This window comes from Camellia sinensis, chromosome 12, assembly GCF_055761805.1.
Source record: "Camellia sinensis isolate YWXY chromosome 12, ASM5576180v1, whole genome shotgun sequence".
Taxonomy (NCBI): domain Eukaryota; kingdom Viridiplantae; phylum Streptophyta; class Magnoliopsida; order Ericales; family Theaceae; genus Camellia; species Camellia sinensis.
Genome location: NC_138972.1, coordinates 37,356,217 through 37,362,605, shown reverse-complemented (window position 1 = coordinate 37,362,605; position 6,389 = coordinate 37,356,217).

Below are 6,389 nucleotides of genomic sequence, written 5' to 3'. Positions count from 1 at the left end.
TAATTTTCAAAAATCAATCAAGTCAAACAAAAACAAAGAAATCATTCGACCATACCTTCTTCCACTCGTGTAAGACGTGTTTGGACTTCAAAATTAGAATTTCATGTTTATCCAGTCAAAAGATCTTCAATCTCAATTTCACTATTTCTCCTCTCGCGAACGGAGCGATTGGATTTCAAATATTCCTTCTCTCGCGAACAGAGAGATTGGACTTCAAATATACCTCATTTTGCGAACGGAGCGATTGGACTTCAAATATTCCTCCTCTCATGAATGGAGCGATTGGACTTCAAATATTCCTCCTCTCCTTAACGAAGCAATTGGACTTCAAATATTCCTCCTCTCGTGAACGGAGCGATTGGACTTTAACTGTTCCTTCTCTCGCGAATGGAGCGATTGGACTTCAACTATTCCTCCTCTCATGAACGGAGCGATTGGACTTCAAATATTCTTTCTCTTGCAAATGGAGCGATTGGACTTCAAATATTCCTCCTCTCGCAAACGGAGCAATTGGACTTCAAATATTCCTCCTCTCGCGAATGGAGGGATTGGACTTCAAATATTCCTCTTCTCGCGAACAGAGCGATTGGATTTCAAATATTCCTTCTCTCGCGAACAGAGCAATTGGACTTCAAATATTCCTCCTCTTGCTAACGGAGCGATTGGACTTCAAATATTCCTCCTCTCGCAAACGGGGCGATTTGACTTCTATTATTCCTCCTCTCGCAAATAAAGCGATTGGACTTCAAATATTCCTCCTATCGTGAATGGAGCGATTGCCCTTCAACTGTTCCTCCTCTCGCGAATGGAGCGATTGGACTTCAAATATTCCTCCTCTTACGAACAGAGCGATTAGACTTCAACTATTCCTCCTCTCGCGAATTGAGCGATTGGACTTCAAATATTCCTCCTCTCGCGAACGGAGCGATTGGACTTCTACTATTCCTTCTCCAGCGAACGGAGCGATTGGACTTCAAATATTCCTTCTCTCATGAACAGAGCGACTGGACTTCAAATGTTCCTCCTCTCGCGAACGGAGCAATTGGATTTCAAATATTCCTCCTCTCGCGAACGGAGCAATTAGACTTCAAATATTCCTCCTCTCACGAAAGGAGCGATCGGACTTCAAATATTCCTTGTCGTACGAACAGAGCGATTGGATTTCAAATATTCCTCCTCTCGTGAATGGAGCGATTGGACTTCAAATATTCCTCCTCTCGCGAACGGAGCAATTAGATTTCTAATATTCCTCCTCTCGCGAACGGAGTGATTAGATTTCAGTATTCATCCTCTCGTGAATGAAGCAATTGGATTTCACAATTCCGTGTGAAACACGGTTGGATTTGTTTTGCTCTGATTTATGCTTTCATTCAGTGTCACATCATTGTTTTGATTGCATTTCGTTGCATGATCATAAGTTATGTATTGCATTTCATTGCATGATCATAAGTTATGTTTTACATATCATTTTGCATCTTGCCCTTGAACTGCGCGGCTTTAATTCCTTGCAATGGGATACGTAGGCAACCCTCGGGGTTCGACCAATTATGTGTGCGTTTGTTTGGTTTTGCCAAAGTCTTACGATCTTGTCAAACGGGTCGTCTTCAGGCTTTGACATTCATTTACGTCGTGAAATGACTTTGAGCTCTGTCAGAGAGGGGCAACTCTAGACACCCCAATTTTGACCACTCGTAAGACTTAGGTGCTTTATTCTGAGCACGCAATGATGACGATTACATTGAGTGAGTGGTTTGAATTCTCAATAAAGGAATCCGAGTTTGAGCTCAAAACAATTCCAACCTGCCATACCCACTGTATTTCTACCCCATAATTTCAGTATTGCACCTTGTACCAACCTATATTGAACCTGAAAGTGAGAGATAGTGGAAATACACTGAAGTCTAGCTAGACCTCAGCGACATCCAGCCAGAGACACCAAGGTCCGGCTGGACCTCTTGACTTTGCAGGCAGTTTCAGCATTGTTCTGCCAGCTGCCTCATTCTGCAGATATTTTGATCAAACTTGCTCAGGGCCTATAAATAGCAGCGTTCAGACTACTGTAAGAAGGTTGAAAAACATATATAGAATTTGGTTAGAGAGATCAAATCAATATCAAGTGAGTTAGAAATATCAAGAGTTAGAAAAGATAAAAACTATCATCCTTCTTGTTCTTCCATAAGCCTTGAAGCTCTCATATCACCCATACATACCATACAAGAACTTGAACTTGGAACTTGATTTGAGGATTGAAAATCATAACTCAAACTTGAGGGCGCTTTGGAATCAAGTTTGGTTTACAACAAGAACACTTTCTTTAGAAGAGGTAAAGCTTCCTCGCGTTTATTTCAATCTTTGTTCATCTTTTTCTTAAGTTTTCATACTATTTTTGGATTGTTTTGAGGGCTGAAACTTGTGATTAAAAGGTACCCAATGGTGGAAGGGTTAATCCCCCTTGTTTGAACCTTACTCCTAGCTTAAATCCTTGTGTTTCCCACTTGTTTTCGCCAATTTTTGTCACTATTTTGGGGCTGATTTGGGACTGTTTTAGGGCTGTTTTTCAACATCTAAAATATGTGATTTGAAGTTACAAAAGTGGGAGGGGGGGGGTTAGCCACCCTTCCTCATACTTGCTTACTAGCGTTAATCTCTTTATGATTGTGCACCTTCTATAGCTTAATTTCAGCACTATTTTATGCTATTTAGGGGGCTTGTTTAATTTATTTCAATAATTTTGTTTTAAATATTATGTTGTGTTATATTAACCAATTAATCAACTTGGCATAATCAACTCTGCAACCTCCCTCCATTCTTTGATTATTTTGATTAAAGATTTGAAAAAATTAAGATTGTGGTTCAAGTATAAGAAAGAAATTTTTCTCATGCTTAATGGTTTAGTCTCTTAGGAGGTTCAATACCAAAGACATAAAACTTTCTCATGCCTAATGGTTTAATCTCTTCGGAGGTTCACTGCTAAAGGCATAAAAACTTTCTTATACTAAAACACAATCATTTATTTTTCAGTTCGCTTTATCACCAATGTGTTTACTTTTAAGGGACTGATTGACCCTTGGAAATTACCAAGGAAAGTGTCATTATCACTTATTATCAAGTTTGGATTTCAAGTCATTATCACTCACTGTGGGTTTTTCTATGTCATTATCACTCTTTTGAGTTTGACTAGTCCTTGTTGCGCATCTTGAGTTTGACTTGAAATCCCTTATTGCTTGTAAATGAGTTTGACTCTTCCTTCGTAATTTTCCCCGAAGAATTTATCATCAATGTGTTTACTTTTGAGGGATTAATTGAACCTTGGAAATCACCAAGGAAAGTGTCATTATCACTTATTATCAAGTTTGGATTTCAAGTCATTATTACTCACTGTGGGTTTTCCTAAGTCATTATCACTCTTTTGAGTTTGACTACTTCTTGTTGCACATATTGAGTTTGACTTAAAATCCCTTATCGCTTGTAAATAAGTTTGACTCTTCCTTTGTAATTTCCCCGAATAAAATAAGGTTTATTTCTCGTCTATTGTGTCAAGGCTCGTCTTACATCAATTCATGATATTTTGATGAACCTTGAAGCGTCTCTACTTCCCGTCTTGAATTCGCATCATGATAGGAGGGAAGGGTGGTTGTTATGTATTGCATTTATTGATCTTTGTCCTATCGTGTCCAAAATCATCTTGCAAATCAACTTGCAACCATAGATGGCTTGGAAGCCGAGTGCATTCTTCTCTTGAGTATTTTCTATGATAGAGAAGGATAGAAGAGACGAACATGGCTAGGAATACCCTGTTTGCACTGTTTCACCTCAGGTACAAAAAACAGATTTCCACAAGAAAACAAGGTAATGGATTTATTTAGGACTCGACTGAGTCGCGTTTTGGGTCGGTAATGCTCTAATAAATTGTAAAAGAATACACTTTTGGTCAAAAGCAGTGATTAGGGGTGAAACAAAACAAATCCCTACAAGGCATAAAGAATAATTCCTGAGGAGCATCGAGCAATCATTACATATTACTATTGTAATAACATAGATAGGCCCTTTCATTTATTATTCATTCGGATTTGTAATAATTATTTATTCAGACACTTGGACATTTGGACCCTCCTTTGCGAGGACAAATATGTAGTAAGTTGTATGTCTTCTAACCCCTATTTTTTCTCATTTTTATTTATTTTCTTATGATGGTTAGCATAGGGAAATCATATTTTCAAATTAGCATTTCCATGACTTGCATCCATTCGTTTTGCATGCATAAAAGTTTGGCTCATCATATTATTCAAATGTCAAATTCAAACTCTTTACTTGAATACATGAGCTATCACATGCCTTGAATTGACTCGCATGCCATGCTAGTAGCCGAACTTATTACTTGCACGTTGTATGTGTTGCATTAGTCATGTTGCATTAATTAGGATCATGCATTTTTTTTTCTAACTATTTTCTTTATTTTGACTCGCCTTCGGATGTAAGGTAAGCATTTTTTTCTTTAGCATGTTGCACGGGTGTGATTGCTACCATATCAAACATACTACCATGAGGCTAAATACTTACGTGATATACCTGTTTGAATGCCTGTGGATGAAGGCTATTCACTAAGATTGGGATACTTTGATTAATGTATATATATGAGATCACTTTTTCAAGTGATATGTATGCAAAACACTTTGTTTTCAAAACACTTTGTTTTCAAAACAAACATAAAATCAAACATTCCCACTATTCATGAAATTAGTCTATACTTATATGTTAAAGATAAAATAAGAACATATATTGTATATAAAAATTGCATCATAATTAGTAGAGACCAATCTTTGATCGGGTGAGTGGGGTGCTCATTATTGACATTTCCCTCTCATACCTAAGTTCCCGAACCAAGAAACTTTAGTAACGACGGACTAATGACCTTTGGTACGAGTCTTGGGTTTCCTAAATTTTCCAAAATAAATATTTAGGTGGCAACTCTGATATCTGGCAAAGCAGTCCATTTTTGGCATTTGATTCAAAACATCGATTTTCCAAAAGAAATTGTCAGATTTGGACTCTTTTTGTGTTTCCATTGTTTCGCATTGCACTTGTGAAATCAGATTCAGAGCCACACAAGTAGAGTCCGAACTATAATGACTATTTCATTCTTCTGAAAAGGAGCGCAAAAAGCCGAGCTACAGCGCCCCAGAGTAGTTTTCTTAGGACCTCTTCTCACGATTTCAGCATGGTTAGAGTGTTCTTTTCCTCATACGATTTCAGCGTGTTTGGGATTTGTTCTTCCTCCTCTCATGATTCCAGTGTGGTTGGAGTATGTCACCCTATTCATCTACTACATTGTCCATGGCATTCATTGCATCATACTGTCCTTTCCATGTTAAGCTTAGTTTGGCATGTGCTCATACTTTTCACGTTAAAACATAGCTCTGCATGTGTACGCGCTTATTCTGCAAGAATTGTGGTCTGAGGATTTCGGCACCTTTTCTGTGTTAGAGTTGTTTTGTTTTGTGTCCTTGGATTTCAAAATTGAAGGGATTGTTCATTATTGAGTTTAGAATGCCTCTATGGAAACTTTGAACTGCATTTCCAGTGCACGATGTTTGTCACTCATTAACATAAGCAAGATGTATCCTTTTTAACATATTTCAACTTTTTCGAGAGGTAAATCAGAAGTTGTTCTTGAATTGGTTTTGATGAATATGCTTTCAATCTTGCATAGAATATGCTTGTCTCTTCCATAGAACATGCTTTCAATCTTGCATAGAATATGCTCGTCTCTTGCATAGAACATGCTTGATGCATTTGCCTTTGAATCATGCATAGAATATGCTCCAAGTACCAACCATGCATAGAATATGCTCTCAAATTGTTTGGTTTGCATAGAGCATGCCAGTTATCTCAGTTATTGTCTTACATAGAATGTGCGTTTCCTATTCGTTACACATGCATAGAATATGTGCTTCTTCATTATTGCATACAATATGCACTTCTCTATTGTTGCATAAAATATGCTTCATTCTTGTTTCACGCATAGAAAATGCACTGTTGTTGCATAGCACGCTTTTGTACACAGGCATGCTATTGTATGTACGGTTCATTTAGCAAAGCCGACACATACAAACGATATTATATGTACAGTCCACTCAGAGGAGTTCAGAGTGAAATAATTCGTGCCCTTCGAATCATATCCTTTTACTCTCCCTCCTCTCGCATGCAACATGTCAGGATTTCAAATCGGTTAAAAATATTTGAGTGTGTCCTGATGTTCATATCATCCTTCAGTTATCGCCCATCGGTTAAAAACATTTGAGTACGTCCTGATGTTCACGCCATCCTTTGGTTACCATCTTTCAGTTAAAAATGTTTGAGTGCATCCTGATGCTCACATCATCCTTCAG